The sequence below is a fragment of the Falco naumanni genome, chromosome 8 (genome assembly GCF_017639655.2).
Source record: "Falco naumanni isolate bFalNau1 chromosome 8, bFalNau1.pat, whole genome shotgun sequence".
Taxonomy (NCBI): Eukaryota; Metazoa; Chordata; class Aves; order Falconiformes; family Falconidae; genus Falco; species Falco naumanni.
Window position 1 is genome coordinate 23,080,943 of NC_054061.1, and position 26,896 is coordinate 23,107,838.

Consider the following 26,896-nt stretch of genomic DNA (forward strand, 5'->3'; position numbering starts at 1 on the left):
CCTCCATCCCTCCAAGGACAAACAACCCAGGGCACGCAGGTGGACTGCTACAGCAGCTGAGGTACAGCCTTTAGCAGACCAATAAACTTGTTTATCTAGTCCAATTTTCAGCTGCATTATTGTTAGGAAAACATAACTTTCCAGGTTTAATAGAAGATACGCATTTTAATGAATAATCAGTCTCCAGATAGATAATGAAGCAAGTGGTACTTGCAGATCCGACTCCCATTTTTCACCACCTCTTCCTTACTGTAATTTTTTCCTGTATTAAAAGTTATGTACAGCAACTTTAGAAACACAAAGTATAGCCAACAGAAGAAAGAAGTGTATAATTCCAAGGACAAATACCCAGACTGACACTCTCCCTGGTAACTGCTGAGGACAAACCTCCAGTCTCAGAGGGTCTTTAGTGAACACAAGGAAGAGGGGCTTGGGGAAGAAGTAGAGGAGTTCGAAGAGCCTGAAGGTGACGCCTGCACCCATATTCCTCTGACCATCACCTCCGTGGCAGTGGGAGGACGGCACACGGCCGGATCCTTCTCCCAAAACTAGGGTCCTACCCAGGCTGCTGGTCACTGCTGGGTGCAGTGGACACATCCCTCCTGCGCTGCCATGGGAAAGGGGTGCGCGGCCAAATCCCCCCTCCAGACCCAAAGCCGCTCCGGCAACCACGAATCTGGCCCAGACTGACTGCTTTGCATTAGACACCATCTTTCCCCTGGGGATTCCGACTCTTAACGGCTGAGATATTCCACCACAGGTTTTCCTCACAAATGCACTGTGAAAAAAAATGGAAAAGTGTTTTGTCAAGAGCCAAAGCGCCTGCTGCATCGTGGGCTACCCGGGTGCCCTGAGCATCCTCCACCCCAGCCCACCAGCACCGGCGCCGGCTGGCACGCTCCTTGGCACGCCGAGGCTGGATCCGGACAGCACATAGCCAATAAGAGTTGCAGCATTAAAAATAATCTGACAAGATACTGAAAAATAACCCTGGGAAAATGACCCACAGGGAAATGCAGTGGTCACCTTAACTGCAGGCATGGGTTGGTTCGCCACTTGTGTTAATGTGTAGAACATACATAATATATATGTGTAGTATCACATACCCAAGAAGGAAACGGAAAGCTGTGTTCCCCTCGGGCTTTCCCCTTGGCTGCCTCTGCACAGAAACGCAGCAACACCTCCCCTCCGAGCACCCTCAGCGTGCTGGCTGTTTTGGCACCAATGCTGCTGCTTTTCAAGCTCCCAGGTATCAGAGGAGCCATCTCCAGCACAGAGGACGAGGTCCCACCTCACGGGACACCGTGCTCGGTGCCTGCGCCCGGCTGTGCAGTGTGGCTTGTGCCCGAACCCAGGCACGCACCCTCACCCAGCTATTCCTTGGCGGGATTAAGCAGCACGCTATGGCAGGAAGCACAGAGAAGTGACCGCTTCATTTGGTGGGGAATACATTAAATGCAGAAAAAATAAAATAAATGAGTTTACAAGCTCCTGTCTGCATGGCCTTGTGCACTTTCTGCAACAAAGGCATGGGGTCATGTGCAGTTTTTCTCCACAAACCCCACATCCCAGCTTCTCAAGTACAAAAAAATGCCATTGCTCAGCTTCTGTAGTTTTAAGCAGTAACATTACACTTCATATACTCAACTTTGCAACAATCTGGATGCTCGTGTAGGGACAAGTTGAATTAAAACGTTGTTAATTTTAATCACTAAGTCCAACTGCATCTCAAAAAGCCTGGCTTCTAGCAGGAACTGTCCAATGATGTGACCAGATACTCTCCAGAGTGTATTTCTGCTCTTTGCGATTTGCAAAAAAAAAAAAAAAAACCAAAAAATCACATTTTTTTTTTCTTTTTTTTGTCTATTACTCACTTCTCTGTGCACTGAGGTATGAAAAGCCATTTTGTGCATTTTCAAGCTATTACCCTTCTTCCGAAAGATCCAATGTTCCTGACACCAAAGAGAGGGACGGGGTCTTCTGCTGCTGGGTTGCTGCTGCTTTTCTGTTGCAGCCCCTCACATAAACCACAACACGTACGTGCACCTCATGGACAGTGTACGGCACTAACCACAAGCGTGAGCATCATTTCATGTAGCACTGGAAAAGCCCAAAGGTCTGCTTCATACACTGTGCTGGGTTCATCACCATGCCCACCTACCTCACTATCACCAGCAAACCATCTCATATTTATATTTTTTTATAACCTTCTGGATAGCAGGCATTGCTGCTCATTTTACACATATTTTTTTTTTTCCAAAAAAACACATGCCTGTTATTTCCACATACCTGTTTTGAGTCTCACAGGGAGGAAGGTGCTCATGCAGTGCTGCAGGCACCCAAGTAGGGGCATCTTACCTGCTCTGTGCAGTGCCGGGTGCACATCACCATCTCAGCACCTTCCACAAACCCCGGGGAAGTTACTTTTTTCAGTAGCGCAGCCAGAGTCCCCCAAATCCGGCTGTTCCAAAGCACCTGGGCCAGACCCACCCCCGTGTTCAGGAGGAGCAATCGCAGCAGCCAGAATCACACATTGCACTACCTGAAAGTCATTAATTATTTTGTTTGTGTTTACTGATGTTCTCAGGTTGATCTGTTCAACACTAATGAGCCATTTACTCTCAATTAAGAAGCCTCTCTCAGAACAGAGCTCTAATTCCAGTGAGTTTTGCTGATGAATTAATTACAATGTGAGCTCAGCCTTCTGCAGGAGCCTCTCCTCCCCTCGGAGTGAGGTCCCCTGAGCCATGGCACCCAGAGAATATTATTTACCTTAACGCTACTGCTAGCGACACATTTGCATAAGTAATATACACCAACAAACATACTTAAAAGTGGAAAGACGGGATGGTTTCATGGGCATCATGGATCACACAACATCTTGAGGCATATTTGTCAGGCAGGCTTTAAAGTCTTAAGCTCTTCCAGGTTAAAAAAAAAAATAATATATATATATATAAAAAACCCTCCGCTTTTTGTCATGTATGAGGTACTTAGTATAAAGCATTACATGAATTTCCCACAGCTTTAAAATCCTGCCCAGGTCTGGCTGCTGAGCAATCCTGTAAGAAACAGCCACAAGCAGAAAAATCCTGCACTGGGATGCCTGCTTGAAAAGAAATATTAATATAAATCTGTGCTATTTCATCACGCAACATTAAGTCAGCAATGTTCCACTGTGGGAAATTTCATCCCCATTACTGTGTACCGCGTGAATTTAAAGCATCTGCAGCATAATGAGGAAGACGAAAGGAGCTCCAGTGAAATACTGTGAATATGCTTAGCACTACGGTTTGCATCCTGTTAGATGGCTGCAGCTAATGTATGTGAAGTGTCATGCTACAAAATAAAAAGGCAAAAAAGGATGAATAATTAATAGGGCCCTGAAGGGTAGTTTGGAAGATAGCTATATTTAGAGAGAGGCTCTAGGGTCTGCTTTCTATCCGGTACTTGGGCTGTGGACCCTCGGTCGCTGCAGATGGAGCGAGCGCCCTGCAAACCACTGCACTGCGAAGCATCGCCCCACCACTGCTAGTAACACCTGAGGTTTTAATGAATGTTATTACAACTTGGGGTACAACCAACTTGTAACGAGACAGTGCCACCGGAGATATTTTTCAGGCGCTGAGGCATGTATCAGCTGGAAGTGATGGCCCCTTCCTCTGTGCCAAAGCACAGCTCCTGGGGACGAAGCTCCAGGTCCGATGGCTGTAAGATGATGGCCAGCTCGTGGGCACACCAGTGCGAGGGAAGGATGCCCAGGTAGCCCCGGAGAAGGTAGATAACCCCAATATGTTTCCAGTGAAGCTTCTATACTGTAGACATCAGCATCTCCAAAAGGTAAAATTGCCATTCTGAGATGCAAAACACTTGGGAGCAATTTCTGTGCTACATGGAAGGTGACAAAATGGAGACGAGGAACTAAGAAGAAAAGCAAAAACCAACCTAATTATTGTGCTGCAGAACCTGCTGAGAGGCAAAAACTGTGAGATACACTTGGCTTGGTCATGTCACGACAAGACGGACGGTTCAGCCACCTTGAGCTGAAGGGAAAGGCAGATGAAATCCATTTCAGAAAACTGCCAGCCCAGGCAAGGGGCGCCCAGTGGCACAGCACCCACACGGCACAGCATCACCCTATCACACCTGGCTGAGCTACCGCTACCGCTGCGAGGACCCACATCCGGGCAGGAACCCCCCAACCTCAGAAGATGCTCACTGGGGCTTTACTGCTATCGTAGCTCAGTGTGCTGAAGATGTCTCCAGCAACTCTTAACAGACCATTGAGAAGGCACGTCCCTGACTCAGCCCCAGCCTGGCTCTTTGCCAGTTACAGAAAATAAGGGAGGCGATCAATTCTGCCCAGCTCTCCACAACTGGAACTCATGGAAATTAACATTTCAAAGAGCAACTTGCTGGTGAACGTGGATTGCTGAAGAATTAATTCCCATGCAATGCATCATCCAACTTGTTGGAAAAGATATGGAAGTAACACGTGCCATGGGATGGAGGCACAAGCTTCTAGCCATAGTTAGACATTAAAAGCTCATTTCAAGTATTTCCCCCTGTGGGCAACAGCTATTTAAATGGACAGTCCTGGGGGCAATGACACCAATTTGCACACCACCGCAAAGTAAAGACCACCAGAGACTCTCCTGCCTATTCCCACCCCGTGTCTTTTGGGAGATCCCAATAAACCTTAACACTTCTCAGCTTCCAAAACACGCCCTGTGCACCCCTGCCCAAAGCAACCCCTGCTACCCACTGCACACCCCATCCCAGCCGGACCCCTGCAGAACCAGCTCAAACTCTGACCCATAAGCTGAAAACATGGGCAGACATGAAAATCCACTTGGAATATTTTGGCTTTAAATTTTAAAGACATAGATAATCACTCCTAGAAAGCACTGCTGCCTCAGGTGCCAGAAGGCTTATTCTGTATCACCTTGATCAGGTGTTTCTAGGAAGCAACAGATGGGTTTCAGCTTTTCTTGGGCAAAGTCCCTCTATGTTGCTCTCCTGAAAAGACAGGAGGTGAAGAGTTGTGTTTTCACAGGTGAACTAGAGGAAAGGCTGTCAGAAGAGAACAGAAAATTCATATCCAAATGAACCCAACACCAACAGTACCACTTGGAAACATAATTTCCCATTAGGAGTAATAGTAATAATATGACTTGAACAATAAATCTTAATGCCAGAGGGAGCCACTTTAGGAACACTGCAATCTGCATGCTCTTCAAGCAACAAAATTGGGCTCGTTTACATTAAGAAAAATATTTTTTGCTATGTATTATTCCTGCCCACACTCCTTTTGGTTTTAAATATTTTTCTAATTCTTTTCTCTCTTTTTCTTAAGCCATTTCCTTCCTTCACCAGCAAAATACTTATTGGCACATTCAAGCTCCAATCTGGCAGCAAAACTCCAAGAGAGAGGAATTCAGAGGATGACGCCAGGTACCAGCTAACCAACAATTAACTGCTCCATGGCCCCAAGCCACCCGCAAACCAACAGCTTCCTCGGATATTTTTTGCCTAAAGACGTGGCAGTAACTGGGGAGGATTCAGTGGGACATCCACCCCTCTGCTGCTGGTCAGTCACATCTAAAAAACTGGAGTATTTGAAACAAAAGTCAACTTTAGCCATAGGTATAACAAAACACAGAGAAAAAAAAAAAACAGTTTACTTTTTGCAAACCTTTTCTCACGCATCTATTTTTCATTAATTACTGACATTTCTGTCAAGTTCTGTGTGATTCTGCATTTCTTTGGTAACTCGCAAGTTCTTATTGGCAAAGCACATTAAACACGACGAGGGGGTGCGGAGCCAGAGCCTCTCGGGTGCGCCGCGGATGCACATGCTTTCTGCACTGGATCACCTCTGGATCAGTTTTGGTCTCTTTACTGCCTCTTAGCTAGGGTAATGATTCCTAAATTAGAGATCTTGCACTTCCAGTGCTGTTACAGCATTTATCTTCACAGCTGTGAACTTGGTGGAAACACAGCTTTTAATGTGGGAACTAGAATTACAGCTCCGGGAGCGGCGGTGAAAGGGGGATGACCAGCAGAAAGCGCCCAGGCAGTCAATGGGCTGGGAACATCCACCTGGGTGTTCTCCACATGGAAAGAAATCTAAATTCGGCACAGAAAGCAGCACTTCACTGATTCCCAGCTCCGTCCAGCCAACTCTTTACTACCCTTGCACCTTCCTGTACTCTGAGGTCATAATTTTAACTCTGAAGTTGTTCCAGCTCCCAGTTACTCCAGTTCCCAAAGCACTCTGGGAGCCAGATCTGCCAGAAACCCACACCCACCCCACGTTAAAAACACGGCGGGGGGCAGGGAAAGCCTCCTGGGTTTGCTGGAGAAGCCACTTTGCAATGCAAAACTGTGAAACGGCTAACAGCAATCGATCAAAGAGAGACTGAAAGACCTGAACACCACATAGCCTAGTCCGACATGGTGGCGTAGACATGTCCTTAATCACAAACAATTAGTCACGCTGTGTCCTCGGTTCTTTATGCAGGAGATGGGAGCGCTCAGCTTTGTCCTGAATTATCCTGCTGCAGACGCAGATCAATATCTTAACGAGGAGCAGAGGAAATCTTGTTAGAAAAATTGTTGCTCCAAGAGGCCGCTTCATTTTTAACTACATTTATTTCTGCGTTTCTGAGTTCTCTTCCCTTAGACCTGCCCGAACGAGACACGTGCTGGTTCCCAGTGGGGTTGGGGTGCCCAGCTCACACCGAAGCACCCATGGGACCCTGCAGCAGCACTCCCACTGATATTCCTATAAATCCCACTCTCCACCTGCGGAAGGGATGCAGACACGAACTCCCACCGCAGTAGCGACAAGTGCAGCTGCAGCCCCTGCTCCTCACGGCTTTACCCAAAACGCGCGTCCCCCCATGCCAACACTGCTCCCCGCAGCCCCTGGCACGGGCTGGAAGCAGCCGGGCAGGGCAGCGCTCACCTCTCCCAGATGTTCCAACCATTTTCCAGGTATTTTTACAGCCCCCACTGTACCCACACATATGCACTTTGCCCCTGACCCCGTGCTCTCCCCGCAGGTCACGGTACCACCTCCTCGCCAGGGACTGCTACTGCCGCTGCCGGCGCTGGGGGAGCCCGTTAGGGTGAACGGCTTGGGGAGGTAACTACTTTTTTAAACCTTTGCTTTTTTAACAGGTAAGTAGGCTTTTCATATTGTTTGCTTAGCTCAATCATAGGTCATTAGTTTCATTTTTATTTTAAGCTGGCAGAAGCGCTGCCGGCTCTGCAGGGGCAGAGCCAACTGCAGATGATATACATTTTTAAAAAATTAAAAAAATAATAAGAGTTGCTAATCAGCATCCCGTTAGTCCTCAGTACATTTAGGTGTATTTCCCCTCCCTTGCTGAGCATGACCCGACGTTGCTGTACCCTGCACTGCCCCACCAGTGAGTGTGCAGGGACCCTGAGGGTGCTGCTGGCAGGGGGGGCAGTGGCTCTGCACCCCTGCAGCTGTTCCCTGTGCTCACACTGGGCTGCAAAAATCTTTGTACACACATTACACCTCCTGATTAATGTTCTGTCACCGGCACATGCATTCTTGTAATTGCTAGTGATATTTCATGCATATTATGTTAAGTTCTTTACTTTCCTTTTTTTTTTTTTTTTTTTTTTTGCCTTAAGTATGTCAAGGAGTTGACTTTCTGTCAGTACACAAATTTTGCAAGCACATATGGTGCTGGCAGAACAAAAAACCCAAAAGAAACAAGCAATTCCACCACCAGACAGTAAAAAGGTCTATAAAGTCTATTTATCCAGAGATTTATTGATTGTGGGATTAGTGCTGGTTCAGCGCGTTATCTGTGTGAGACCATGGCAGGCATGATGCAGTCCTGGGCTGGAAATCATCCGCTGTTTATTCAGCTTCTGGATTTGCTTTATGCATGTGCCCTACCAATTGTGTTTGAATTCTTCCTGTTGTTAGAAATTTATTCCATTCCTCTCCTAGAAGGATTCTTTGTGCTCAGGTGTTGTCACAAATGATAAAGATTCAAGGAACCATTGTATGACGAAGGTGCTAAGACCTTGGCAATGAATTGTGTGTGCTTACATGAATGTAGCGCTCCCTGATACACAAAATACCATGTTATCTCCTTATCCTGTGTCCAGGCACAGATAATGACAGTTTTACGCGTAAAGTGCAGGCACTCGCTGCATAGAGAAGCTCAGTAGCATCAATCCAAGGCTTCACAGCACAGACCTGGCCAAGGAGTTCCGGACAACATTTGTGAGGGGTCATAAAAAGAAAGAAATGCAAATAGGACCTACTCGAAAGGACTGGCTGGGGGAACCCCAAAATGGTGATTTTTCTTCTCTGTCTTGCAATATTTCAGTGCCAAATCACCACGCTGGAGACATGCCCGTTCCAGTCGGAGTGTGTAACCAGACTGACGCCCCACGCTACAAGATAGAAATTAATCCCCCCCCACTTCCCCCAGTTCGCATTTTGGGGCTCAAGGAAGGCCGCGGCCCCAGGGCGAACATGCGGCCGGCTCCCAAGGCATGGCACAGCGTGTGAGGAGCATCACTGGAAAAGCATGCAGGAGCTGCCAATTAATTAAGCCATAGATGCAAGGAAGTATTTAAACCCTGACATGATGATCAGATCCAAATGGAATTCCCAAATGCCCCAATAAAGCACAAATGTTGACTTTTGCTAATAATCCACAAAAGCGTTTTAATGTCTTTGTGATAACTGCCCCTGAGCAGCACGGGGGCTGCCTGCACTGCGGGAGCAGAGATGCTCCCTGCTCCCCTCCAGCTGCTGCCCGACAGCACTGCCAGTGAACGCAGTTCCCATGGTACCACCACAGACCAAGAACCTATCCCCTCTCAGAAAATGTGTGGTCATCTCCCCCAGGGAACAGAAAAATGGGCTGAGCTCTGTATCTTCTTTACAAAATAAACTACCGTTGCACTTCTGGTGACCTGTCACACTGCCACCGGTGATTCGGTGGATGCTGCAGATGCCAACAGGGCTCAGGTCCAGCTGCTCATTGAAGGAGGCTGGCAAGGAGACAGGAGAGCTTGAGTGTGCAGAAGAAAGCTCTATACTCAGATGGCCTCCCAGACACTTCACTTCCACACCGTAGGTAGACAGGCAATAGTGAAGGCTCGTCATAACTCTGCTAATGCTGATATTTAGCTGGAAAAATCAGACCAGGCACATCAGTTACCCGATCACTGTATTTATCGATGTTTTTGAATGCAACAGCAGTTACAGTACAATGATCAAACACCCCTCTGAAGCCCCTACAACCATGCATCACCTTGGCTATGGCTTAGCACACTGCATATTTATCTCCAAAAATTCAATATATTGCATAAAGGCCCTTAATAAATAATTGGCCAGCAGCAATGTGCGCCAGCACCCAAGCAGCGCACGCAAAGGTGCCGCCTTGTATTTTCTTTACACAAGTAATCCAAAACAGCAATTCCTACCAAAAAGCTTCTATACTGCAGACACCGAATATCAAACAACAAGCAAGGTTCTTCCTAATGCTCACTAAGAAATTAACTCTTAGATATCAGATAACTATTTTTTTAAGAAGATTGAAACTTTCTAGAACTTCTGAGGTGAATTCCACAAGCTCCTAAACATTTTTCCACAGAAATACATCAGAAATTGTGCTTCATGATATGAAGTGCCTATCAGTATTTAGGGATCCTCAGGTGATTAAGAAACCTTTTAGCAAGTCATACATGACAGGAGACTGAAATCAGGTCAAATTAAGGAACAAAATTATTTTAGCAAAGTTAATTCTCTTTTGCTGCATTTCTGCTCCCTGCCTACCAAGAGAGCTGTCTGTACCGGCCCGGGAATGTGCAGTTGTAATACCATCAATGCATAATCCACAAAAGGCAAATATTTTTTTGTCTAACAACTTGCCAAAATATATTTTCCTCCAAGCAAAGACCAAGCATAAAGAATTTCAGTCTTGGAAGTTAACTGGCTGGAAAGTTATAAATAACTGGAAGCAGAGAATTACAGCTCAAGTACAGTCCTGACCCTAGCAGGGAGGAGGGCAGCCAGTGGCTATGCAGATCTCCCAACAAGAAGAAACGTTCCTCACTTTGATTCAGAAAATGAGAATTTACTGAAATAAGAGGGGAAATGTGCTTCTTCATGCGAGGTTCGGCCATCCCCATAAAGGCAGGGCTGGCTGCCCAGCACTCGCCACCTGCAGCTGTGCCTTACCCGGCGCTGTCAGGTCCACGGCCGGTGGGTGGGATGGTCCGACACCGGTGGGGACCAGCACCCCGCCATCCCACCTCCATCGGTGCTTGCAGTCCCAGCCAGCTGCACACCCGCCGGACGCACCTGGACACCCTGACCCAACGCCTTGCTCTGGGTGACCACATCCTATTGCCCTCCACATCAGCCTACCCAGACCCAGTCTGCAAGGGTTTACACACCACTGCTGAAACCAGAAGGGCTGTTTGCTATGCAGTGCAGTGAGATTCATGACTTATTAATCTACTGCACAAGTAATATGTTGAAGAGCTACAGAAAGTTAATAGGTTGGGGGAAAAAAAGACAATGAACCTATAATAAATATTGCAATTGGAAGACACACCGTTCCTAGGTTCCCCAGTATCTTCTATCAATGCTGTGATGACATACACAGATAAAAAAATTCTTTGCCCCTCCATGTATCCAGCCTGCCCTGAAGCCTTTCACTCATTGTAAGGTGACACACCAGAAGCACGTCAGATCAAAAGGGCGCAGCTCTCCAGCCATTGTAGATAGCCACACAGGAAAGTTTTCATAGAATCACAGGACAGTGTGGGCTGGAAGGGACCTTAAAGCCCACCCAGTTCCCAGCCCTGCCCCGGGCAGGGACCCCCCCAGCCCAGGCTGCTCCCAGCCCCATCCAGCCTGGCCTGGAGCACTGCCAGGGATGGGGCACCCACAGCTGCTCTGGGCAGCCTGGCCCACAGCCTCGCCGCCCTCACGGGGGAGAATCAGTAAAGCTTTAATCCCCATCACATTTGCTAATGGCTTAATTTTTGACTTTGAGATTAAGTCAGTATAACAAGCCGAGATAATAATCTTTATTGGATACCTCCAATACCAGGTCAGTCTGAAATACCTCTATCGGACTTTGTCTCCGGAAGGTAGGATGGCTCCTGCGTGCAGAGAGCCAGCAGGCGGGCTGCACCCGAGGGGGCGGGCAGGGGCTACAGCCCACCACCCCCCGCTGCATCGTGCCGGCATGGATGCAGCCCACAGCCCAGGCGGCAGCACCCCACGCTGCCCTCCTCACCACGCTGCCCTCCTCACCACTCGCTCCTCTAGCTGCCCCCTCCAAAGCCCACAAAGCCAACTGGGACAGGCAGGGGAGGCAGGCAGGAGGAGCAGCCCCAGAAAGGGAGGGTGTTAGAGCCTGCCCAGGGCTGGCTCCCCACCTACGGCCAGTGCCCGCAGGCTGCTCCTCTCACCCCAAACCCAGCCCGCAGATGCTCTCCTCCCCCCCGGAGCTGTTTTCAGCCCAAGCATGGTTTTCCCTCCCTAAAATTCAGGACCTCCTAATTACATTTTGGATGACTCCCTCCCCGGCGCTCTCCTGAACCACCATAGCATTATACCCACGACAGGCTTTTCCCCCTTCTTCCTGCCAAACAATTTTATTGTAAATTAGTTAGCTAAACGTAGCACTCAGTGAAGGTTTGATTTTGTTATCACACGCAGCTAAAACAGCTGTCCTCTTTAGCTTGAATCTCACCTTGCCTTGACAAAAAACAACAACCAAACAAAACCCAGACACATAACAAGGTTTTAAACAGAAATTACAACTACCTTATGCAACGCCTAAAACTATGGGAGCCCAGCAGCTAGTACAAAGTGGTGGCAGCAGGCTGCAAATCGCTCCTCCACCTGCAGACACAAGAACAAACTCTTGTTGAGGTTTTTCCATTTGGAGATGGACCCCCAGGTTTTGTAACCCAGTTACGGATTGCTGGCAGCTGTTGGAAGCTGGTGTGACTTTGATTATGGTAAGGCTGCTTTGCCTGATTGCTCTGGGATGTAAGGATGCTTGGTGCCCTGCTGCCAGCACAGAAAGCCCCTCACTCGGGCCAGCGCAGCCTGCGCCCTGCATGCTCCCTCTGCATGCCCCTCAGGTTTAAAAACTTCCAAATGGCAAAGGAAACAAAGAAATTAATCAGAAGGAAGAGGACAGGATTATGTGCCAATGAAGCCTTTTTCAGAAACGTACATCAAGCGCTGCTGCTCAGTGATGACACTAATTGCACCGGGAAATCCATTTCAGCAATTTGGGAACACAATACTGGGGTTAAACCAGTTTTCCAACTCAGAAAACAGCTGAAGCCTTCAGAGACCTTCCCATGCTGCACCCCACGAAAGCAAGCTCTGCAGGGAGGTTTTGAGGAAGCAACTATAAACTACGGTCATGCAAAACTACCACGTTCAGTGAACCAGCGAGGGATGCTGAGGCACTGCATCCCTCCGCATCCGGATGCTTGCATTGTCGGCAGAACTGGGACAGCACTGCTTCTCTTACTGCAGCTGTAGGATTTCATCTAAACTTGCCTTTTGCTTGGTGATTACAAGTTTTGGCTTGACAAGCAATGCCTATGCTGAAGATAGATCCAGCATGCTGGTTTCTGACGAGGAGAGCTTTGACATAAATACTATTTGTAGTTGTAAGCAGATAAAGCCCTTTGTGCACCAGCCTCCCAGTGCCTGAAGGAGCCGACAGGAAAGCTGGGGGCGCTTCTTACAGGGAATGTCGTGACAGAGCAAGGGGGGGTGGCTTTATGCTGGAAGAGAGTAAATGTAAATTAAATATTAGGAAGAACCTCCCCCCGTGAGGGCGGCGAGGCGGTGGGCCAGGCTGCCCAGAGCAGCTGTGGGTGCCCCATCCCTGGCAGTGCTCCAGGCCAGGCTGGATGGGGCTGGGAGCAGCCTGGGCTGGGGGGGGGTCCCTGCCCAGGGCAGGCGTGGGAACTGGGTGGGCTTTAAGGTCCCTTCCAGCCCAAACCATTCTGTGATTCTGAGACGGCACAGTAAATCTCTCCTTATTTCCCAACAGTGATCAGGAAATGCTCCCTGGCTCATTTTTCTCCTTTTCCAGCTAAGTATCTCCAAGACATATTTTTAATTCCATGAGACTCATGACCTGTGCCCATTATTTCCAACACTGAAACAGTTTCAAAAATGAATTCCAACATCAATACAGGATGTGTAGGATGCAGATTTTATTTCTTACTTGCAGGTCCTGACTTCCCTGCCAAACAGCAGCACATTCTTTTTCTAACAGGGCAGCTCTAGGGACTCATTTCAGCTCTGATGATAGAGACAAATGGGTGATGGGCCATCCGTTTGTGGTCTCACCCAGGGTTTGCCCCCCCCAAACACCTCACTGGGACTGTCCCAGCAAAGACTTCACAGGATTCAGGATGACCCAAACTCCATCACCTTCCTGGGCAGCTGCCCAGCAGCTACAAATTAAGGGAAAAGCCAGGCTACACAGACTGAGCTCTCAAGAGCAATGAAGACAAGCAAGTCCATGATGAATAAAAAGCAGCCCCACAAGAGAGCCAGCAGACATCACTTTATCTTAACTAAGTTTAATAAGTATAATTGCATTGTTTCTGCCTTCTCAAACAGGCTTGCCTGCCCTTCCTCCCCGACTCCCTCATCCCAGAGGACTCTTCCCTCCATCCTTCCCACTGGGAAGGCCACAGCCCTGCAGGGCAAGACCCATATCCCCTTCTTGCTGCACTTCACTCAACGGCCGAAGCGGGAAGGAGGGTAGGCTGGGCTTAAAAAGGGTGAAATGCAGCTACTTATTTCTTATTTTTCCCCCAGGATGAAGCAATCTCTAGATGCTGGCCACGTATTTTCCAACCAAATAACCTGTTTCTCTCTACCTAAAGCAGAAATTAAGATAATATACATATCATTGAATGTTTTACACAAGGTACATTATTGGTATAGAAGCACAGAATCATTGAGGTGGGAAAAGACCTTTAAGACTGTTGAGTCCAATAACCCAACGCTGCCAAGCCCACCACTAAACCATGTCCCTCAGCACCACAGCTACACGTCTTTTAAATACCCCCAGGGATGGTGACCCCACCTCCCCCTGGGCAGCCTGTCCCAGTGCCTGACCACCCTTTCCATGAAGAAATGTTCCCCAATGCCCAGTCTGACCCTGCCCCGGTGCACTTGAGGCCGTTCCCTCTGGTCCTGTCGCTTGTTACCTGGGAGCAGAGCCCGACCCCCCTGGCTGCAGCCCCCTTCCAGGGAGCTGTAGGGAGCGATCAGGGCCCCCCTGAGCCCCCTCCTCTCCAGGCTGACCCCCCCCAGCTCCCCCATCTGCCCCCCATCAGGCTAGTGCCCCAGCCCCTGCCCAGCTCCGGCCCCTCAACACCCCCCTGCAGCGAGGGGCCAAAACTGACCCCAGGGTTCCAGGGGCGGCCGCACCGGTTCGAAGACATGTCTATCCGCTACACAATTGTGTTCTGTTGGTACCACAAATCTTTTTCCTACTTAGCCCTGGAAGCTGAATTCGCAATGGTACTCAAATGAGTTATTCCAAAGCATTTGCTGTTGTCTTGAAACTTTATCTGACACTTCCCCAATCATACAAGACATGCCACCTATGGTGAAAATACGGGTAGCTGGGTGGTCCTTAGGTCCCTGGGGGCATTCCTTCCCTGCCTGATGTTGACTGTTGGTGCAGTTATGAGAAATACCAGGTTTGCCTGGATGCAAAAGCACCCAGATAAACAGCAGTCCCTGTCCTAGCAAGCAGAAACGTCACCCAACCATGCCGTGGTGCATGTGCAGACAGAACTGGCACGTGTGCAATATCTGAAAAAGTAGGAGGGGAAAAAAAATCTCATTTTTTCTCTCTTTTGCAACACTTTTGTGAGTTAGAATAGCTTCAATATGAAGTTTCACTATGGGAAAAAAATTTAAAACAGAACAAGTTTTCAGAGACCTGGCTGCAGCAATGGAAATTAAGAAAGAGAACGCATTTCTGTACCTAATGAAAGAAATAGATCTTCACAAGACCCTTCCACTGTGCTGCTTAACCAGGAGATCTTTAACAGCACAGGTTTCCTCTGCACTCCAGATTTCAACTCACATCCTTGACATAAATTTAAAAAAGCGTCTTTTCGGTGAGAGGTCATACAGGTTTGCTCCTCCACCTCCACATGCTCTTTGCTCCCGCCCGCAGCCACAAGGCTGCCATCAGGACATGGCATCCCTTTGCACCCTGCCAGCAGCAAACACACTAAATACACTGTACACTACAGATCACAGCTTTGGACATCAGCCAGGGATGTTCACCTCATTTACCCCTCCACAGGACTGAATTTGTTATAGTTATATACCTATACATATGACTTATATACATTTACATACTATATTTATTATACTACATTATCACCCTATGATCTGGCCCAATATCAGCCAACAAGACTGACCTGATAAACATACAAAAGCAGCAAGAGACTCTCTAAGAGCTGAAGCTCACCCCAGTGCCTTGATATCAACAGTCTTGGGAGGGGTTGTGAAATACTGTAACTTCAGTAATTTCAGTATAGAATAAAACACCTACACAACTTTTAACAAGTTTGAAAAGTCCACGTTAGTGATTAGGCAGAAGGTAAGGCGGATGGAAAGCCTTTGTTAATAACCACAGCACACAGAGAATAACCACTTATTTACTTCTTGGGAACACATGGAAATCTTTGACAGCTCAGAAGCATCCTGGAAACTCCTAAAGAATATTTTTAAAGTTTTTCATTAATTTAAAAATAAAATTGGCACTATCACTCCTCCCGGTAACAATTCATACCGAATCCTGCAAGAAATCAGATAAATGTAGGAAGTGTCAGAAAATCAGGCTCCCTCCTTCCCCCTTTCCACCATCGTGTCCCCTTAGAAGAAACCTGCCACCTGATTGATAAAAGTGCTCCTTGGCTGAGAAACTCCCAAGGAAACTCCACGCAATGCAGACACACAAATCCTCCCATGCCATCCCTGGGCAGATCATTCCTCGGCATCGTACAATGGCAGAATTTAGGAAAATCCTACTAATAATACAATAGCATAGCTGCATGCCAAGGGGCTGGGGACTGGCACATGGCACAGCCTCGCCTGGTAAATGCCTTCCTGAATTAGGACTCTTTACTTAAAATTTGTGTGTATATACTATGAGAAACAGAAGGATGTAAATCGTAAGCAGCAGCAGCTATGCTGGCAAAGGTTACAGCAAATTACAAGCCTTGATCTACAAGGAGCAGAAGCATCTGAACAGAAAAGGTATGAAAAGGTTCACCTGGTCACTGCTGCTACATTAGACCGCTCCAGAGGCAGCCCCGTGCTTGTGCTTATTTATGTGAATGGGTTAGGACTGGATTACTAGGTCTAGCTAGGAATCATTCCGTGATGAGCACTTCACATCTTCACAGCTGAATACTCAGGCAAAAGAGTAAAACCTTGGGTTTGTAAGAAGTAAGATTAAAAGCAAGAAAAAACATCTGAAGACTGAAGGATGCTGATGCTCAGCAGCGACTTTCCAGAGTTTCCAAGTAACAAAAAGGTACAAGGAATTATTTTAATTCAGAAAATATTAATATTTCTGATCACGTGAAAGAAAGGAATGCAGCAAAGTACAAACTGCCCTAACCCCTTGTTTTGCATCAAGGTAACACTAATTAATCCTGGTTTACAAACTGAAGTAAAGCTAGAAGGGCTTCACTGAGATGGCTACCAGCTGGAAGCCTTTTCCCAGCATTACCAGTATCGCAGCTTTACTTTCCATTCTTATGGAATCCATATTATGAAATTTTTACTCATTTATCACCCCATTGCTCCTCCACTGCCTCAGAAACAGGCGGCACTTGATGCACCCACCACCCTTCATTTCATAGAAGGTTTGGGCTGGAAGGGACCTTAAAGCCCACCCAGTTCCCACCCTTGCCCCGGGCAGGGACCCCCCCAGCCCAGGCTGCTCCCAGCCCCATCCAGCCTGGCCTGGAGCACTGCCAGGGATGGGGCACCCACAGCTGCTCTGGGCAGCCTGGCCCACCGCCTCGCCGCCCTCACGGGGAGAGGTTCTTCCTGATATCTGACCTGCATCTGCCCTCTCTGCGCTCAAAGCCACCCCCGTGCCCTGTCACACGTGCCCCTGTAAGAAGCCCCCCCCCAGCTTTCCTGCCGGCCCCTTCAGGCGCTGGGAGCTGCTCTAAGGCCCCCCCGGAGCCTGCTCTTCTCCAGGCTGAACAGCCCCAGCTCTCCCAGCCCGGCTTCCCAGGAGAGGGGCTCCAGCCCCTGCCCATCTCCGTGGCCCCCGCTGGGCTCGCTCCCACAGCTCCGTGCCCCCCTTATGTTCGCAAAGAGCAGCGGAGCAGCACATGTGTCTCAAGACCTGCGAGGGGCAGAGCCTGCACCATGGGAGGTGGGCAAGGCAGGGGATGGGTAATTACAGCCCATCAGGCTAACCGCATCACGGAAAAACACCACGCAAAGTAATCAAACAATTTTCATTAGCTAGAAGATAGCAAGGTTGCAAGCAAAGGCCAAAACAGATTTGTCAGAGCAAATCAGGTCAAATGGACTTAATTTCCTCCTAAGGCAGAGGAACGAGGCTGCTGAGTCGGACAGAACTGGACTGCCTGCAAGATGACATTTTTTTTAAATTTATTTTATAATAATACTAACAAACTAGAGGGGAAAATGAGAAAGATGCAGTACATGAGGGAACGGCTAAAAAGTGCGGCTCTTGGAAGTAGGAATGCATCTGTCGCACCAAAGAAAATAGATGTTCCATTTATTTCCCATTAAATTCTATTTAAGGTAACAGCTTTGCTGGGAACCCCAGCCTGGTCTCTAGGGTGGTCCCTGCTGCAGCACTGCCGCTCAGAAATGAGCATCTCCAGCCTTTAAAGTGGCCACACCTGGGATTTGGGGGATTTTTGGACCCCACAGCCCCTCAGGCAGTCCCATCCAGGGGTTGGTACCACAGACCCCCAGGCACTGGGATCTCCCACTGCTGCTCCTGACGCTGCTCAGATGTGCTTGTTCTGCACAAATGCAGCAACTAAAACACAGGCAACTTGGCCTGACTGCATTTAAATTAGATCAGTATTAGCAAACGTCATTTTTGAGGGCTTCGTTTAAGGCAGGGTTAAACAATAAAGTCATTTGATGCAAACGGCAGGAACTCCTGAGCCAGCAGCCATCTCCTCCTCGGGTACCACCACCCACGCTCAGCCCGGGAGGAGCTGCTCTTCTCAGAGCAAAGCTCCTGCACGGGGAGATGTGGGGACAACCCCAAGCAGAGCTACCACAGAAAGAGCTATTATAGCAAATACAGACGTGGCAAAACCAGGCATTCAAACTGCACCAGCAGTTAAAATGTTTCCTGCATTAAGAAAAAATTAGCCATCTTCCGATGAGTATTTTCATTCTTTGTTCAAAATATTTGGCAGCAACCTTCTTATGCCATGCCCTGCTTCCAGATCCCGGCAAATGAAATGTCCATCAGATTCATGGTGGCTCAAATTCAGATCCCAGCACAACCCGTACATGCACATGAGTTGAACAGGTCTTTAATCCCATCTTCTCGCAGAGCCACAACAGCATCCTTGTGACTCCAATCCTGGGGCTGTTATAGCCAAAACTTTTTTTCTGTCCAGAAATATGAAAAACCAGTAAATCCTTTATACAACTCAGTAGGAGAGGCGGTGATGACAAGAGGACAAGAATAAAATGAAGACCTCCAATTTATGCTTATTAGCTGAGAAAACAATAGGCGAGAAAGAGCACAATCTGAGCACTGTAGAATTTTTTTATTTGCTCATGAATTTCTCAGAGAGGAGCAATTCGGGTCTATATTTAGCAAGTAGCATCTCCGCATTCCTGCCTGCTGGTGGGTTTACAGGAGCGAAGTATTCCCTGCCCAGCACTGCAACACGAGAAAGCAACACCCCTCACAGCCACAGCGCATTTGCTCCATGAGAAATTCTCAAGCATTTTGATTTCCACACGTTTCCAGCCAGCATCTCTGACCTGCCAGGACTCAGCGTGTGCTAACACTGTCCCCCCACCCCAGCAGGGAGATCCTGCCCCCAGCACCTCCACAAGCGAACCCATGCGGCTCCAGCCGCAGAAGGGACACGGCTTGCACACTTGCGGGGAACCGGGTATGCCTATTTTTCTTCTGAGATATGTTCAATTTCCTGGAAGCATGGTGCAGATTTGTATCAGAGATCAAGTTTTAGTGCTCCTGAGTTTTCTGGATGATCACATGTGTCACTCACCCAGAGATTACCAGCTTGTGCTTAGACCGCCAATACTTATTCATGGAAAAAACTGAAGTACACATGTAGACTGATGGTACAAGGTCCGTCTGTGCCAGCACACGCAGCACAAGATCAGCACAAGAAGGCTTGTTCAAGGAGAATGTATTCTGTTTGATTAAGCGTGAACAAGTATTTTTTGCAAAGACATGACTACTGATGAATCACCAGTTATTCAGATTGTATATGGTGAAAGGAAAGCTTCTGCAGAGCTCCAGATTAAAAACAACTATCATTTTTCTCTGCTGTATCTCCAAAGAGATCTAAGGGGGGAAAGGAGAAAGAGCCATGAAGGCTTTCTGCAGTGAAACTCAGTACCTTGGTGAATTGCTGCTGTACTCAGGAGAAGGGATGTGCTACTCAAAACACAACAGCTGCAAGTTACCTAAGGGATGGAGATACCACAAACCTTCTCTCCCAGTTGTGCCTCCTTAGAACCAGCACCCAAACACGTACATTTTTGCTACATTCTCCCAGAACCTTAAATCTTTTCATTATGATTAAACCCCACTTTTTTCCCCCCTCTTTTTTGGTCCAGCTCAGCCCCTTGGCTGTGCTGCAGCTGCAGGAGGGGCAGAGGGAAGCTGGATGATGAAGGTCCCAGTCTCAGCACACCCATGTTTTGACAGTGACAAATGTCTTTGCTTGCATGACCAACAAATATTGGTTTTTCCACTAACACATTTTATATAATGGCAGCACTGGAAAAAGATTTGCTGCACTGTTAAGACCACAAGATTTTTAAATTAACTATTTTGTCATGTTTAGGTTATGCTGAAAAAAAAAAAAGGAAAAAAAAGCCACTTTCATTATGTAGAACTGCTGAATTGTTCTTTTCCTGTCACCTTCCCGTCTAACACACCTTCCTGATGTCTCAGCACATATTCAGAAGCCATCTAGACATGGTCCTGGGCAACCAGGGGTCCTGGTGGCCCTGCTTGAGCAGGGTGGTTGGACCAGATGACCTCCAGAGGCTCCTGCCAACCTCAACCATTTGCGAATCTGCGACATTTTGCAGAGAAGTGGTTCAGAGACATGGTTTCTAAGCAAATTCAGCCACTGAGTTCTCCTCAGTGAAAGCTGGCTTGGGGTCCCCAAGACCCCCATCTCCTCCCACCAACACAGAAGGTAAGGACTCCCTCACTCTTTGCCAAACCCCATGACGAACAGGTCCACAGCACACATGCAGGTCCATACTCCACCAGACCCAAGCTAGCGATGGCCTCCAGCCATGCTCATGCAGACAGGCAGACGCAGAGCGAGCAAGGACCCATCTGTGGCAGCGCGATGCCAGCAGTCACAGCGCTGCACAACCTCTGCTCCGGACCTCCAGCTCCTTGCTCTACCTCTCTGCACAAGTTTCTGCCCCATCAGCTCAACAAGATTGATGATACCCTATGAACACCAAGACCTGGCCACAAAATCTACTCTGAAACAGGCAAGAAGGAGAGCGAGGGGATGGACCAGGTTTAATTTATGAAGTCTACCAGCTATCAAGTGATGCAATGCTTTGATTTTGGTTAGCTCCTCCATGAACTCTGGAGTATTTCCCCTCTCTTCTGTCCTTGTCCTCTGCCCACAACACTTTGCACAAAAATACCCAAATCTGAATGGTAAGATAAAACCCGAACAAATGTATGCTCTGCCTTTAAAGCTGCTAAATTCATACTGGGGTTTCTTTAAAGCTAAGCAACCTTGAGAATAACTCATAGGAAAGACATTTTTAATTGGCTGTAGAAATTGTCTAAACCACTTTAGTTTTCAGATCTGTATTACATTGCTTTGTTCACTCAAGTTGTTTCAGTTCTGAAATCATTCCCACGTATCTGTTTCTGAGAGAAACCTTCCCGGGGAGGCCCACAGTTTCATGATTCAAGCTATTCATGTTTTTTAAAGTAAAACCAGTGGAATATGCCTTTGATTCCATCTTTATTTGTTTAATTAAAAAGCCTGGCAGGCTTTTTGATTTCTTTAATCAGAAAATGATGTTAAAAGGTTTCCAAAATAACATTTAATGAGTTTTGAAAAAGGATCCATATGCCATTCCTGCCAGGTTTCTGTATGTTTCAGGTTCTTATTAGCTGTTAATTTTTTTAGCCGTTTCAGCAGCTTATCGGTACGTCACAGGCTAATGCAGCAATTGTAAAAGGGGATGTACTCCTGAACGCATGCAGAGGCAAAGCCCCAGAAGGGGAAGCCAGCGTAAAAGTCAAAACTTGTTGTCCCATGAACACCACCGAGAAGGTTCGCTGACAACAGAGCTTAAAATTCTCCATCACAATAATGTGAAATCAGGACAATAGGCTTTGAAAATAAACGCTTTGAGTGTTCTTCAAAATTATATGTTATCATAATAATGGAGGGGTTGAATATATATAAAAAATAATCCTAAAAGTTTAGCAATTACCCTTATGAATCATAATGATCTTTGGATTCTGAAAAGCCATTTGAACATCTCAGCTGTGAAACTCTCCCATTGCTGACTGACACGCCGGGAAAAAAAAAAAACAACCCCAAAATAAAAGGGAAACAAACCAAACTCCAGAGCCGGTGCTGAGCATCCTCCAGCATTCCCAGGGAAAGCTCCTGGGCTCTGCTGTTGGGATGACCCTGGAGCACTCCCCAGGCACGACATTTAGTCCACAGGTCATGCAGGAGGTAGAGAAGAGGGTCCAGAGCCACCCATACTTACACCAAGAATCCATGGCCATGCCCCCTCCCGTGACCTCCTAAAAAAAAAAAAAAAAAAAATCTGTCCACTGAGATGTTTTGCTTCTGTTTCCTAAAAGAAATGGCTGGCTGGAAAGGGACACCTCTCCTCTGGGAAGGGAAGGGGAGACCGGCTCCCCCCAGGGAGGTCCAGGAGGGGCCAGAAGACCCTGGCTTCCTTCCCTTGGGGATGCACAGGGGCTCCTTCCCACTCCCCATCTGTTGTTATCTAAACAACCCAAAAGCTGTAATTAAGAAGGGTAAGGAAGGCATAAAGAAATGTTTATACTTTTAGAAATTAAAATTTCAGTGACGAGGCAGTAAATTAACTTAATCAAGTTGGGAGGCATCTATGAGATATCATTTTTATATGATTTAATGAGAGAAGGCATCGGAAATGGTGATTTTAATCAGCCAAGTGGGATTTATAAGCAAGAAGATCCTGTTTAAACAACTCATTAAACTTCTCCAAAAAGTCTTTACTGTCTCTGCAGACAGTCAAAACAAAATTTATTGTATATATTTACTAATTCTCTAAATCCCTTGGTAACATTGCATATCAAAAGTCAACTGATTAAAGCAGAAAACAAAGTTAAAGAAAAAAAATCTTCATAAGTACCTGCTAGAGAAAACCAAGAGGCTCTAAGTCCCTACCAAAAGACAGAGCTGCCTCAAACCAAATGCTATTAGGACGCCTAAATCCCTATTTATTATAAATACAAGGGCTATATTAGAGCGGGAAACGCTCAGTACCTTCTAATACCTTTTACAATTTGTAAGGCACTGTCACCCTGGCCTGCACCACATGGTGACAGCTGAGGACTGGGACAAGAATAACACGGGAAATGGCAAAGTAAAGAGGATCCTTCAAACGACTTACCCTCAAATTGTGCTCTCCTGGCTTGACCTAAGCGGCATGACACGCGTCCCAGACACTATGTCCTGTCGCACCGTACGATCACACGTCAACACAGGAATGCGACAGTATTGCTAAATATATTTTGAAATCATGATTTACAAAACAGTTCAAGGTTGAAGCATTTCAAAACATGTCAAGAGCCCTGAATCCACCCCGTTGGTCCTTCCAGTGACTTTAATTCTCTCTTATTTTTCTTTTCTTGAACCAGAAGTCCGCATTTGTTTTTTTACAGGTAGTTCTGCCTCCTTCAGTTCCAGACCAAAGGCTGTTTCTGCCACGTCAGTACAAACAAAAGAAAAGAAGTGCTAAGAGGACACCATGAAATAAATGTCTCTCTTATTTATTATTATTCACTTGCCGTCTAATTCTTGGCAGCGGGGCCAGCACATACATGTCCATAGGGCCCAGAAAACGCGTGAGCAACTCGGCTTTTTATGAAGGATGCTGTAGGGCTGAGTGCAGTTCCACAGCACTTTTCACACCGAAAATAATTTCCTTGAAAAAGCAACCAGGAGTGTAGGCTGAAAGCCCTAGCTCCCCCTTTAAACTCTGTGAGTTGAAGAACTTTGATGAATATCAAAGCTTTTTTCTATTAAATATGCTACAAATTACCACTAGCAAAGATCAGGGGTAGGACCCTCGTGCAGAGCCCAGGCAGGGGCTGCTCGGCTGTTGCACGCTGCAGGACGTGGCAGTGGGGAGCAAACTGCAGCTCCTCCGCTCTGCATTTCTGGGGCAGGGAAGAAAACAACCTATAGCCACGGAATTGATGCTGTTCAAGTCAATTTTACCAAAAAAAACCCCAAAACAGAAAAACCCACATCAGCTTTAGAAAACTGGCTGTATTATAAGGTTACTTAACGCCTACGTGCAGAAGCCACGCAATTTCATCAGATCCCCTGAACTGGTTGTCAGGTCAGGAGACGCGGCACAGAAGCCAAGCAGCACATCTAGGGTGGGGGGAAACTGTCTCCTGAAACTGCTGAAGACATCTGAGTGAAATTAACTATCTTCATAGGGAAACATTAGAGCTGGAATCCAATTTTAAACCCAAGAAACAGTCCCCAGGCAGGATCTGCCAGAAGATGCCCTAACAGAGAGCGCTGCCCTGTCCTGCCACAGCACCAGGACGCAGCCGTCACTGCTTCGGCACGGCAGAGGACACGCATCTCTACCCAACTTCAGTTTGGCTTTTGGTCCTCTTGCCTTTGGAAAGAAACCAAATGCCACTGTACAAATTCATCCACCTTCACTGTGTTCTAGTATTGAAATCTAGCCTTCTGTGTTTCAAAATCCAATTCCATTTCAATTCATTGATACAAAATGATGATGACTTTTTTTCATGTAGTAATTGATAGGAGGGTAACAGGTTCAACGGTAAAGGGTTGAAAGAGTTCTTCACTCTGCAGTCAACACCTATTTTACTCCTAGGATGCAAAAGAAACCCATCATAAGAACAGGACTGTAGAAAAGACTTGCTCTCCGGAGGCTGCTGTCCTATCTGCACAGGTTTCACTCATAATTAAATTAAATACAGCTCCCAGTAGGATTAGCAGAATATTGTGATTGCACTTCAAAACTCAAATAATAAGGCAACGCAGCCGAGGTCTAAGACGGCAGCCACCAGAAGGGACTTCCACAGTGAGTGGGAAGCTGGAAGGGCTGGAAGCAGGAGCACTGCCCAAGCTACCAGCTGGGCTGATGCTGGCAGCATGAGCCACCTCACACCTAACCCAGCCTCCCCCTCCATCCAGCCCTGGCTCTGACCTCGATAGGACCAGACACAAAGAGAAACCCTAACTCCCTCTCCCATTCAGTACAAGTCAGTCTCTGTTTCAAACGCTTTCAGCTGTAACTTCGGCTCATTGGCAAATCAACCGCAGTTTATTTAATCTTCCTCCAACCTACACCCTGCAGGCTACATATCCATCATCTGCAGGACTCTCCTGAACCACATGCAGATCGATGGGGCTCGCCCAGCCCCTGTGAGACCCACCAGTACCATCACTGCTCTCTCTCCAGCCACACGCAACCGAGATCAATTGGAAAAACCTTTTCAAATGTATGACCTATTCACTGAATATCCAAGGCAAAAAAAATTAAAAATAAAATAAAATAAAACCAAAACGAGCATCATTTTTACACCAAACCAAAAATAGCACCCTGGTTTCCAAAGAACTGCAAGTTATTTCTGTTTTTTCCATGCCAACAGACATTTCAGACTTGTACTGCATTTCTGACACCACGGACACACTACAGCAAGGGCAAGAAACTGTCTTACACCAAGGAGGAAGGAGGCACAGACCAAGTCTCCTATCCATTTTATCTACAAAACATCCAGCAGAGCAAGCTGCAAATTATAATATTTCTAATAATCCCCTTCAAATTGTCACTTCTGTTCTGGGGTGACTGTCACTGTCAGATGTAAGCCGTAAGTTAAGATAGCTTAAGTGGAAGATTTCTGCAACACATTGTTCCCACAAGGAGAAGAAACCTCTTCTGCGTAACCCGTACAATCCACGCTGAGGTTGATGTCCCCTGCCCGTCAGCCAGCCCTGCTCCAGCAGTCACTCTTCGCAGCGTGACACCCAACTTCTCAGAAAACTACCTCTGAATTTTTTACCTTAGCAGAGGTATGTAACCCCTAAGAAACGTTTCCCGTTTTTCTTGAAATATAATGCATTCATAAACCCGAATCGCACCCACCCGTGTACGCAGGGAAACTATGTTCCCAGAGCCAGATCTCAGTCCTGCCAGCTGTGTTTTGGCTTTAAGGTGAATGATGTTGGGGACAGAAACAGTAATATAGAATCTGCTGGGACAGCACCTTTGACAGAGAGAGAGAGATCTCTATATATAGATATATAGAGGATAGAGAGGATGGGTCCTGACCTTCTGCAAGTTGTAAACCTAAGTGTCCACACCTCCTCTCTTCAACAAACAAAAAGGACATCCTTTAGGTGAGATTGCCCTGTTCTCACATCTGTTCTTTTCCTCTCTTGAGCCAGGCTCAAATAAAATTACCTAATGGAAACCATCAGTGAAGAAGTGCTGCAGCTTATAATTGATCCCCAGTGTTTGCCACAAAGCAAGGCAAAATTTGCCTCCTCAACACCACCTGCAGCACCTCCATCTTTGTATTTACATGCTCTTGCCATCACAGATACTGGTTCTCCTCCAGTCCAGCTGCCCTCCAGCTCTATACTCTCCTCCTCTCTCATTTAGTCACATTTTTGAAGATTTTTTTTTTTACTTTAAAACCCTTTCATCCCTCCCTGTTTCATCAAGATAGAGCACATTTTGCCCTATTTTACCCAATATCCATCTCATCTCATCTAACTAGGTCACAAAATTTGCAAGCTTATATGAGTTCGGCTTTACAGTTCCAGAAAATGTCTCTTTGGTTGGTTGTTTGGGGTTTTTTTTTGTTCCATGTATAATTTCTAAGCCTGAAATAAGTAAGAAAATAAACTCAAAAGTATACAAGCACACCACTTTGTTTTAGAATTCTAATGAGTTATTTACAAAATGCCTTTTCTTCAATCTTTTGTGTTTTGAAACAGCTCTGCTAGGAAAAAAACACCTGGAGTCCTCTGGTCTGCATGTCAGCCCTGCAATCTTTACATGAGCCAGCTATGCTAATAGGAGGGAGTTTTCCTTGAAATATCAGGGAGTTTCTCTTGGAGAGCCTGGATGATTCACCCCTGCTAGCCCCAGCTTCCCCGAGTACCACGCAGAGTTACTGAAATACCGCAGCCTGAGCCTCTTGGAGGTGGCCTCCTGTGCTAGAAAAGCAGCACAGTGCAGCAACACCAGGACACCAGCATATGGACTGAAAAAAAAAAAATGAAAGATATTCTGAGTATCCCTGCTAAG

At 46.9% G+C, this 26,896-nt stretch overlaps 1 protein-coding gene across 1 annotated transcript in view; it reads right to left on the reverse strand.

Annotated features, from left to right (window-relative positions):
* KCNJ3 (potassium inwardly rectifying channel subfamily J member 3) overlaps positions 1-26,896 on the reverse strand; it is a 55,769-nt gene that overhangs the window by 21,507 nt on the left and 7,366 nt on the right.